This window comes from Antechinus flavipes, chromosome X (genome assembly GCF_016432865.1).
Source record: "Antechinus flavipes isolate AdamAnt ecotype Samford, QLD, Australia chromosome X, AdamAnt_v2, whole genome shotgun sequence".
Taxonomy (NCBI): Eukaryota; Metazoa; Chordata; class Mammalia; order Dasyuromorphia; family Dasyuridae; genus Antechinus; species Antechinus flavipes.
In genome coordinates, this window is record NC_067404.1 from 4,390,490 (window position 1) to 4,402,958 (window position 12,469).

Genomic DNA, 12,469 nt, shown 5'->3' on the forward strand with positions numbered 1-12,469 from the left:
GGATGCTATACCCTCTAATCTCCATCAATTGTCATTCTTATCCCCCCCCCCCCCTTTGAACAACCTAACATTATGGTGAAAATTGAAGAGGTGATCAACAAAAACAATTTGACTTAAAATTGAATAAACGAGGAAATTCCTATTTCACATTTTGTTTTGTCACCTCGGTTTTTCCTCAGTGTTTTAAGTCTAGGAACGGTATTCCCAATTCTCCCAACTCTTTCATATGTACACTTGTTATGATTTTCCTTCCCTGTGACTTACAAGAAAAGGCTTGTCCCTGCCTCCCTACAGTCAGGAGAAGGCTTCCTCTGGACAGTGTCAGTCTGTATAGAAGTCTGTGGGTATCTCTCTCAGACCAGCTGTTAGAGGAGGCTTAACCTCCAGCAATCTCTTTTTTTCAGGGTCAGTGTTGTACTACTACTGGGTAGTCATTGGACAGTTAATAACAGCAGGTTTACTTTGAGCTAGCACAGCACAAAATGAAACAGCGATATGGACAGAGTTTCTCTGGACACAGCCCCATTTCATATAAACACACCTGGTTAGCTAGACGGAGGCAGCAGGTGGAGAACACACATACCAGACTTGAAGGAGAGGCTTTGTTTGGGGTGGCGGCCATGATTCAATGGCAAGAATATTGGGATATGGAGTTTGAGGAGCCACATTAGAGTCCCAGCTCTACTCCTGCTGCAAAGATTCATCGAGAGTCTCCCTGAATGTCTGATTTTTGTGTACTCCAAGGTTAAGTTTTCTTTCACACCATGCTTGGGCTTACCTGACCTAACACTGGTACACTCTTGGCCAAAACTGGTTAGTTCTGTAACTAGCTGAAACCAGCCCTCTTCTTGCATATATTTCCTCCGAGTTTTGTCCTTGTCAGTGGCTGCATTAACACTGTGCCTGGTACTCAGCCTCTGGACTTGGTTGCTTGCCCATTCCCTTGGACTCACCAGCTGCTGAGCCTCTGACATGCGTGCCTCTCTGTCATCCAAGTAGAAGAGCATGGCCATTGATCTCCTCACTTTTTGAAGCAGGCGTGACCTACGAGCCCATCTATGGTCTGATTCCTCAACCTTCCACCACCTTCATCCTAAATTTATTGAGAAACCAGAGTCACCTAACTTCCCCATATCCAGGCAAGTTTCTGAGAGCACAGACTGCAGACAGTGAAGGTATCAATGGAGAAATTTCCCTTCTCTGGGAATCTCCCACAGCTTTCAGGTATCCATACCTATCCCTGAAGATACCTGATCAATTTACCTTTTTCTCACTTTCCAGGGACTCTTGGCTTGATGCCTGAACCCCCTGCGGGGCTTTAGGTCAGCTAGATGATGCTCTTCCTGCGTAGGAGAAAGCCCAACCTTTTACCTCAACTCTCCCTCTTCATCGGAGGCTGGGGGGGAGGGGGCGGGAAAGTTGCCAGCACCAGTTGCCTCCAGTTTTCTCCAGCCCAGACTAGGTGAGGGGTAGAAATGGGTGCATGTCAGGATGCCCCATGTCCCTCCCAGTCCTTTGCCTGGTCTTGTCTTTTGTGGCCTGAAGAAAGGAGGCTGAGATCTGTTCTTCCCCAGACCACCTCTTTCCTCCTCTGCTCTGGGATTGTCCAGAATCCAAGTCCCTTTCACAGGCTGAAGGTCTGAGGCTGACAGTTATTTGGCTATTCTCTTATGGGGAAGCCCTGGAATCCTGAATTGCAGGCATTCAAACTACCTCTTTATTAGAGATCCATTATGACCCATTAGGAGGAGGGGAGAGCTTCTTCCCAGCTTTGTCCTGGACTGCCAGCTGGGAGCAGACCTAATTTACTGGAGAATACACAATATCCGGGGATACCTGCATATGTACACACAAGACACTGTGTGTACTGTATACACACAGTCAATACTGTATAATACACACTGTCAATACTGTATATATTGACAGAGAACAGAGTTAGAAATACAAAGACAGAGAAGGGTAGAGCCAGAGGAAGAGAAACAGAGGTGCCAGCTGTAGAAGAGAAGAAAAGGAGACATAGAGCAGGGAGCTGTTTCTATGAAACATGCATCAGGGAAGGGAACACACATCATCCCAGGCACTCTGGTGATCTCACTAATCTCCTAACCAGGAGAGAAATAACTGAGCCCAAACAAAGCTATGTCACACAAGGTGCTCATTATCAGAGGCAGTGTTAGAACCCAGGTCCTATGACTCCACAGAAGCCAAAGCCCTTTCCAGAATACAATTCTGCCTCCCAGTGCAGCTTTTGTCACTAAACCAAGGTTTCCTTTGGAGAAATCAGAAGTTGGCTTGTAATTAATTCTTCACAAAGAAAGGATAAGGGTCTTTAAGGTCACATGTGAGCAATCAGGCTAAACACAACAACTACAGGACAGCTTTTATGTTTACCTGGTTAAAAATGTAAAGTACAAAGTAGTTGTACTTGATCACAGTTCCTGGCATATGAACACCTGGTGCTTAAGAAATGCTTCTTTGATAGAGTGGGCCCAGAAAAGTCAACACAACTCTTCTTCCCTCTACAGTGGTCCTGTCTATCTCCCCAGAGTGTATCCTTCAGGTTGAGGTTTTCCATCGAGAAAGGAGAAAGGGCTCAGATCAGCAAAATGAGCCCCTCTTTCACTGTTGGGGTCTGTCAGCCACTTGATCGCTGTCCTTAGGTCTCTATGTTGGCTTCATGATGCTTGGGAATGCCTCACTGATGGGATTCTAGCCCCTGAAGTGGATTTAGACAAGGTTCCACCTAAGAACTTAAGGTGCCTTCTTTTGAATGCTGTGTTACCACTTCCAAAATTCTTTGCAGCTCTAGGGTTTTCCTTTATTATTATTTAATATTTTATTTTTCTTCAGTTACATGTAAAACACTTTTTAACATTTGTTTTTATAACTTTGAATTCCCAATTTTCTCCCTTTCTCACTCCTTACCCCCTTGAGAAGGCACATGTGAAGTCATATAAAACATTTCCATACAAGTTATGGTGTAAAAGAAAACACAGAATCCTCCAAAAATAATTCAAGATGAATACAGTGAAAAAGTATTCTTCAATGTGGATTCAGACACAATCAATTCCCTCTTTCTGCATGATACCTTTTGCCATCATAAGCCCTTTAGAGTTGTCTTGGATCATTGCACTGCTGAGAATAACCAAGTCATTCACAGTTGATCATCTCACAGTATTGCTGTTACTTTGTAATTAGTGCATTTTACTTTGCATGAGCTCATGGAAGTCTTTCCATGTTTTTCCTGAGAGCATCCTGCTCATCATCAGTTCTAATAGCACAATAGTATTCGATCATAATCAGATACTACAATTTCTTTGTCAGCTCCCCGACTGTTGGACATCCCTTCAATTTCCAATGCTTTGTCATGAGAAAAAAGCAGATAGAGACATTTCTGTACGTATAGGTCCTTTCCCTATTTGATCTCTTTTTGGATGCAGATCCAGTAATGACATTTTAGGTCAAGGAGTATAAATGGTTTTATAGCATTTTGAAAAAACTACAAATTGCTCTACAGAATGGTAGAATGAGTTTACACTTGTAACAAAAATGCATTAATGTCTCATTTTCTCCGCATTTCATCCAACATTTGTCATTTTATTTTTCTGTCCCATTAGCCAAACTGATAGGTATGAGGTAGAACCTCAGAATTGTATTAATTTGCATTTCTGCAATCAATAGTGACTTCCAACATTTTTCTTTTCTTATGGCTACAAATAGCTTGGATTACTTCATCTGAAAACTGTTCAGATCTTTTGATTATTTATCAATTGGGGAAAAGCTCCTATTTTTATAAATTTGACTCAGTTCTCTATAAGTTTGAGAAATGAATCCTTTTATTAGAGAAACCTGGCTTCAAATTTTTTCACTGTTATGATTGTTAACTCTTTTTTGCTATCCTAAATCTTCCCCTGTTTATTCTATTCTCTCTTTCAGTCTGTTCATCCTCCAATGGGTTTTGCTTCTATCTCATCCCCCTATGTTCCCTCCCTTCTCTTATCTCCTACCCCTCCTATTTTCCTGTACGATAAGGTAAATTACTATATGCAATTGAGGGTGTATGTTATTCCCTCTTTGAACCAATGTCAATGAGAGCAAGGTTCATTCACCCCTTTCTCTCTCCCTCTTTCCCTTCAACATAAAAGGTATTTTTGCATCTTTTTTGAGAAATAATATGGACTTCCGGCCAAGATGGCTGAGAGGAGACACACTGCTGTGTAACTTCCGTGTTTTTCTCTCACTATCCATTTCATTTCATGCCTCTGAATTAATGCTCGACTGAAAAAAACATACAATTACTTACCAAGAGAAACCATCCTTGAGACTCGTCAAGAAAGGTCTGTTTTTGCGCGAGGGCGGGGACGGTATTTAGATCAGAAGCAGACTGCGGGCAGCAGCTGCAGCGAGAGCACAGAAAGCAGCTCAGAGCCGAGCAGAGCGGAGAGGGGGTGGGGCATGATCGCAGCCGTCTCTGCGGGGAGAGCTTTGCTACAGGATTAGATACTTTGCTCCGGCAGCAAGTCAGCAGCCCAGCAGAGAAGCTAAAAACACCGGGGGTGAAGAATACAACCCCAAACAGCTGGAGTCTCATGGGACCTGGCCACCCCTCCCCCACAGTGTCTCAGCACTCTCTCTGATCTCAGAGTGCAGGCGCCAGCACAGTAGGACTCGTGCCTCAAGGCTACCCTGCCCCTCCCCCAAAGAAAGCAGCCTCCATTCAAGGGTTTTTTCCTTCTGTTTCTTTGATAGTTTGTCTTTGATTATTAGACAGAATGAACAAGAAACTGAAAAAGACTTTAACCCTTGACAGCTTCTATACAGATAAAGAGCAGACTCCAAATCCTGAGGAGACTAAAAACAAACAGTCCCCAGGTGAATCCCCAAAGGAGGAGATCATCTGTTCCTCAGCACAGATGAATCTCATGGAGGAAATTAAAAAGGCTCTCACAAGGGAGCTAGAAGAAAAATGGGAAAAGGAGAGGGAGGCTTGGCAAAAGGAGAGGGAGGCTTGGCAAAAGGAGAGGGAGGCTTGGCAAAAGAGCCTGGAGAAGTCAGTTAAAGAGAGAGTGGATAAAGAAACCAAATCCTTGAAAAATAGGATTGGTGAACTGGAAAACAAAATTGGAGAAATGGAAAAAAATTCCACAGAACAAAAGATGTCAATTGGACAATTAGAAAAAGATCTTTAAAAAGTGAGTGAAGAAAATACTTCACTGAAAATCAGGGTCGAACAAATGGAATTGAATGACCCGAGGAGACAAGAAGAATCAGTCAAGCAAATCCAAAAAAATCAAACAATGGAAAAGAATGTGAAATACCTTCTGGGGAAGACAACAGACCTGGAAAACAGATCCAGGAGAGACAACCTGAGAATCATCGGACTCCCAGAAAAGTATGATGAAAAAAAGAGCCTGGACACTATTTTCCAGGAAATTATCAAAGAGAACTGCCCAGAAGTCATAGAAACAGAAGGTAAAATAGACATTGAAAGGATTCATCGATCCCCTACTGAAAGGGATCCTAAAATCAAAACACCAAGAAATATAGTGGCCAAATGCCAGAACCCTCAGGTGAAGGAAAAAATACTGCAAGCGGCTAGAAAAACCCAATTCAAGTAACAAGGAGCCACAATAAGGATCACCCAGGATCTGGCAGCATCCACATTAAAGGATCAAAGGGCCTGGAATATGATATTCCGAAAGGCTAAGGAACTTGGTATGCAACCAAAAATAACTTACCCAGCGAGAATGAGCATCTTTTTCCAGGGAAGAAGATGGACATTCAACGAAGTAAGCGAATTTCACTTATTTTTGATGAAAAAGCCAGAACTTAACAAAAATTTGATCTACAAGCACAGAACTCAAGAGAAATCTAAAAAGGTAAAAATTAACCTTGGGAACTATATTTCTTCTATAAAGATGTATAAAGAATACATGTATACCTTGTTCAAGAAACTAGATGTGGAAAGGACATTGTACCAGAAAAAGGGGAAAGTGGGGGTACTACATTTCATGAAGAGGCAAAGAAAACCTATTATATCTGAGAGAAAGAATGGAGAGGGATGAATATAGTGAGTATTTTACTGCTTTCAGAATTGGCATTAAGAGAAAAATTTTAGACATATTCAATCTATGGTGAAACTTCTCCCACCTCATTGAAAAGTGAGAAGGGAAAAGTGAAAAGGGAAGGAATAAGCTAAGTGGAAGGGAATACGGTAACTGGGAGGGAAAGGGGTAAATTAGGGGAGGAACTCTAAGGGGGGGAGGGATACTAAAAAAGGGAGGGCTGTGAGAAGCAAGTGGTGCTCACAAGCTTAATACTGGGAAGGGGGGTAAGGGAGTAAGAAGGGAGAAAAGCATAAACCAGGATTAACAAGATGGCAAGTAATACAGAATTGGTCATTTTAACCATAAATGTGAACGGGGTAAACTCCTCTATAAAGAGGAAGCAGTTAGCAGAATGGATTAAAAGCCAGAATCCTACAATATGTTGTTTACAGGAAACACACCTGAAGCGGGGTGATTACATGCAGGTTAAAGGTAAAAGGTTGGAGCAAAATCTACTATGCTTCAGGTGAAGTCAAAAAAGCAGGGGTAGCCATCCTGATCTCAGATCATGCTAAAGCAACAATTGATCTAATCAAAAGAGATAAGGAAGGGCACTATATCTTGCTAAAGGGTAGAATGAATAATGAAGCAGTATCTATATTAAACATATATGCACCAACTAGTGTAGCATCTAACTTCTTAAAAGAGAAATTAAGAGAGCTGCAAGAAGAAATAGACAGTAAAACTATAATAGTGGGAGATCTCAACCTTGCACTCTCAGAATTAGATAAATCAAACCACAAAATAAATAAGAAAGACATCAAAGAGATAAATAGAATACTAGAAAAATTAGATATGATAGATCTCTGGAGAAAATGTAATGGGGACAGAAAGGAGTACACCTTCTTTTCAGCAGTTCATGGAACTTATAAAAAAATTGACCATATATTAGGACATAAAAACCTCAAACTCAAATGCAGTAAGGCAGAAATAGTGAATGCATCCTTTTCAGACCATGATGCATTGAAAATTACATTCAATAAAAAGCCACGGGAAAGTAGACCAAAAAATAATTGGAAACTAAATAATCTCATACTAAAGAATGATTGGGTGAAACAGCAAATTATAGACATAATTAATAACTTCATCCAAGAAAACGATAATAATGAGACATCATACCAAAATGTATGGGATGCAGCCAAAGCGGTAATAAGGGGAAATCTCATATCTCTAGAGGCCTATTTGTATAAAATAGAGAAAGAGAAGGTCAATGAATTGGGCTTGCAACTAAAAATGCTAGAAAAGGAACAAATTAAAACCCCCCAATCAAACACTAAACTTGAAATTCAAAAAATAAAAGGAGAGATCAATAAAATTGAAAGTAAAAAAACTATTGAATTAATTAATAAAACTAAGAGTTGGTTCAATGAAAAAACCAACAAAATAGAAAAACCCTTAGTAAATCTGATTAAAAAAAGGAAAGAGGAAAATCAAATTGTTAGTCTTAAAAATGAAAAGGGAGAACTCACCACTAACAAAGAGGAAATTAGAGCAATAATTAGGAGTTACTTTGCCCAACTTTACGCTAATAAATTCGACAACTTAAATGAAATAAAAGAATACCTCCAAAAATATAGCTTGCCTAAACTAACAGAGGAAGAAGTAAATATCCTAAACACTCCTATCTCAGAAAAAGAAATAGAACAAACTATCAATCAACTCCCTAAGAAAAAAACCCAGGACCAGATGGATTCACATCTGAATTCTATCAAACATTTAAAGATCAATTAACTCCAATGCTAAATAAACTATTTGAAGAAGTAGGGCTTGAAGGAGTACTACCAAACTGCTTTTATGACACAGATATGGTACTGATACCTAAACCAGGTAGGCTGAAAACAGAGAAAGAAAATTATAGAACAATCTCCCTAATGAATATGGATGCTGAAATCTTAAATAAAATATTAGCAAAAAGATTACAGAAAATCATCCCCAGGATAATACACTATGACCAAGTAGGATTTATACCAGGAATGCAGGGATGGTTCAATATTAGGAAAACTATTAATATAATTGACTATATCAACAACCAACCAAACAAAAACCATATGATCATCTCAATAGATGCAGAAAAAGCATTCGATAAAATCCAACAGCCATTCCTAATAAAAACACTTGAGAGCATAGGAATAAAAGGACTTTTCCTTAAAATAGTTAGGAGCATATATTTAAAACCTTCAGTAAGCATCATATGCAATGGGGAAAAACTGGAACCTTTCCCAGGAAGATCTGGAGTGAAGCAAGATTGCCCACTATCACCATTATTATTCAATATTGTATTAGAAACACTAGCCTCTGCAATAAGAGTCGAGAAAGAGATTAAAGGAATTAGAGTAGGCAATGAGGAAACCAAACTATCACTCTTTGCAGATGATATGATGGTATACCTAGAAAACCCCAGAGATTCTACTCAAAAGCTATTAGAAATAATTCATAATTTTAGCAAAGTAGCAGGATACAAAATAAATCCCCATAAATCCTCAGCATTCTTATACACCACCAACAAAATCCAAGAGCAAGAGATACAAAGAGAAATTCCATTCAGAATAACTGTTGATAGCATAAAATATTTGGGAATCTACCTACCAAAGGAAAGTCAGGAATTATTTGAGCAAAATTACAAAAAAGTTTTCACACAAATAAAGTCAGACTTAAATAATTGGAAAAATATTAAGTGCTCTTGGATAGGCCGAGCGAATATAATAAAGATGATAATACTCCCTAAACTAATCTATTTATTTAGTGCTATACCAATCAGACTTCCAAGAAAATATTTTAATGATCTAGAAAAAATAACAACAAAATTCATATGGAACAATAAAAAGTCGAGAATCTCAAGGGAATTAATGAAAAAAAAAAATCAAATGAAGGTGGTCTAGCTGTACTTGATCTGAAATTATATTATAAAGCAGCAGTCACCAAAACCATTTGGTATTGGCTAAGAAATAGATTAGTTGATCAGTGGAAAAGGTTAGGTTCACAAGACAGAATAGTCAACTATAGCAATCTAGTGTTTGACAAACCCAAAGATTCTAAATTTTGGGGTAAGATTTCATTATTTGATAAAAACTGCTGGGATAACTGGAAATTAGTATGGCAGAAATTAGGCAAGGACCCACACTTAACACCACATACCAAGATAAGATCAAAATGGGTCCATGACCTAGGCATAAAGAACGAGATTATAAATAAATTAGAGGAACATAGGATAGTTTATCTCTCAGACTCGTGGAGGAGAAAGAAATTTGTGACCAAAGATGAACTAGAGACCATTATTGATCACAAAATAGAAAATTTTGATTATATCAAATTAAAAAGCCTTTGTACAAACAGAACGAATGCAAACAAGATTAGTAGGGAAGCAACAAACTGGGAAAACATCTTTACAATTAAAGGTTCTGATAAAGGCCTCATTTCCAAAATATATAGAGAACTGACTCAAATTTATAAGAAATCAAGCCATTCTCCAATTGATAAATGGTCAAAGGATATGAACAGACAATTTTCAGATGAAGAAATTGAAACTATTACCACTCACATGAAAGAGTGTTCCAAATCACTATTGATCAGAGAAATGCAAATTAAGAGAACTCTGAGATATCACCACACACCTGTCAGATTGGCTGAGATGACAGGAAAAAATAATGATGAATGTTGGAGGGGATGCGGGAAAACAGGGACACTGATGCATTGTTGGTGGAGTTGTGAACGAATCCAGCCATTCTGGAGAGCAATCTGGAATTATGCCCAAAAAGTTATCAAACTGTGCATACCCTTTGATCCAGCAGTGTTTCTATTTGGCTTATACCCCAAAGAGATACTAAAAAAGGGAAAGGGACCTGTATGTGCCAAAATGTTTGTAGCAGCCCTGTTTGTAGTGGCTAGAAACTGGAAAATGAATGGATGCCCATCAATTGGAGAATGGCTAGGTAAATTGTGGTATATAAATGTTATGGAATATTATTGCTCTGTAAGGAATGACCAGCAGGATGAATACAGAGAGGCTTGGAGAGACCTACATGGACTGATGCTAAGTGAGATGAGCAGAACCAGGAGATCATTATATACTTCGACAACGATATTGTATGAGGATGTATTCTGATGGAAGTGGATTTCTGTGACTAAGAGACTTAACTGAGTTTCAATGGATAAATGATGGAAAAACAGCTACACCCAAAGAAGGAATACTGGGAAATGAATGTGAACTATTTGCATTTTTGATTTTTTTCCCGAGTTATTTTTACCTTCTGAATCCAATTCTCCTTGTGCAACAAGAGAACTGTTCGATTCTGCAAATATGTATTATATCTAGGATATACTGCAACATATTTAACATATATAGGAATGCTTGCCATCTTGGGGGGGGTGGAGGGAGGGAGGGGAAAAAACGAAACATAAGCGATTGCAAGGGAGAATGTTGTATAAAAATTACCCTGGCATGGATTCTGTCAATACAAAGTTATTATTAAATAAAATAAAATTTTAAAAAAAGAGAGAGAAATAATATGCACAGTTCTGCCTCTCCCTTCCCCTTTGTCCCTGCATTCCCCAAGCTGTTTAGTGAGAGCTAGTCTGGAGGTGTTTACACATCAAATGGATAAACCTGCATTCTGGAATGGTTTTTTTTTTGTGTGTGATCATTTGTGGTTGTCCAAGGAGGGCCAGTGTTCCACCCCAACTTCTGTTTATTTTTATCGCTGTACCTTCACCTAAGATGCCATTTTTTCTTGGGAAATCTGGAGAGCTTAGAATTTTCTGACCTATTCCTCCATCTTCCCAGAATCCTCTTTTTTGAGTCATTATTGAAAAGTATTTGGAAGGAAGAATCCATAGGGAGAGAAGCGCTCTCCATAAAAGACTAATAATTAATAATATGATCACCCCCATTTGGCGGATGAAAACTAAGGTTAAGAGAGTTTGGGTGGCTTGCCTAGGGTCACACAATGAGTAAGGCAGAAGTTCGGTGTGGGCCTGTCCAGTCCACTTGTCATTCCACCATGTCCGTTCGCCGGTAGCAGGGCAGCTGGTGCTGGGGAGGAAAAAAGTGCCAAATCGGAAGGCGATTTTAAAAGAACTTTGGCTCTTTTTAAATTTGGCAGAGGAGCCTGCGTCCCAAAGCAGGGTGTGGCTCCCTCTCGGCCAGGCTCGGGAAGGTTTGCCTCGCCTACGATGTCATCCCCCGGCAGGAACGGCTGGGACAGACACCTGTGCGTGCCAGGGGGCCCGTAGCCCCTCCCCGCTCTTTGTTCTGCTCTTTGTCTCGATCTGCCGGGAGAAACGAGGACGCAGAGAGAGAGGCGCCCCTCACCCAGAATAGCCCACCCTGCCCTGCTCTGCTCTGGGGCTCTCCTAAATCCCTTCAAGGGCTGGCGGTTTTCTGCTGCTGCGGCAGCTCTCGTGTTCTTCCCTTCGTGGAGCCCGGGGCACCCCTCCTGGACCTCCCCCTTCCCATAAGTGTCCTCCCATTCCAGTTTCAGTAAGCGGGCCGCCCCTCAGCTACACCAGACCGAGTTCAGCGGCTGCCCCTCATGCCCGGCCCGGGGAACCTAGGACCCGGTCAGCGCCGGGCCCATTTCCAGGTGGAAGATCACTGCGACCCTCTCCCCTAACCTGTGGGGGTGATGGGGGCCAAGAGAAACGATTCCGGTTTCCAATCCCAGAAAAGAATGCTTGTGACAAAGCAAGAAAACTTCAAAAGGAGGGATGGCAACTTGATGAGACTCCAGGACTGTGGGTTGGCCCAAATGGACTTGGAGGACTCCACAAGAACTTATTCTTCGATATGGGTGGAGCCGGCCCAAAAAGACTGGAGAAGGAGTTTTCTCAGGGCTCCTACCAGCACCTAGGAGGTGGGTCCCGCCTCTCCCAAGCACAAAGCCTCCACGTTTCTGCAGCCAGCTCTTGGGCAACGTTCTCTTCCGTATGTCCCCTTTGAAAGCTGGCAGAAGGACTTGATTCGGTTGCCACCTGTCCAAGCTTACCAAGATGCTTTGGCTATGGTCTGTATGTGTTCCCAGGGGGAGTAAGTGTTGCCCTGTCGTACTGCCCCAGCCTCTGGGGTAGCGAATCTCCTCCTAGAAAAAGCTTCCCTTGTGGGGGTTTCCTAAATACTCCGTGGTATTCACAGGGGGTTCCTTAGGTGCCAATCACCCCTGCACATGAGGAATAGCTGAAAGAGGTACTTGGATACCCGAAACCTCCCTGGCTACATTTTCGGAAGAACTAGGTACCCCCGGTCCAAAGTCCTTCTTTTGCCCCGTAAGCTTTCCATGTAGGCCATTTGGTTCCTACAAGCTCAGTCCTTAAGAGGAAGCCCAATGCCACTGTGTACCCGTAGGTGGAAGCAGAGCAGCCACAGGTTC

At 41.0% G+C, this 12,469-nt stretch overlaps 1 protein-coding gene across 1 annotated transcript in view; it reads right to left on the reverse strand.

Moving 5' to 3' along the window:
- The window catches only part of LOC127542973 (uncharacterized), a 294,969-nt gene that overhangs the window by 132,442 nt on the left and 150,058 nt on the right, over nucleotides 1-12,469 (reverse strand). The window lies entirely within an intron of this gene.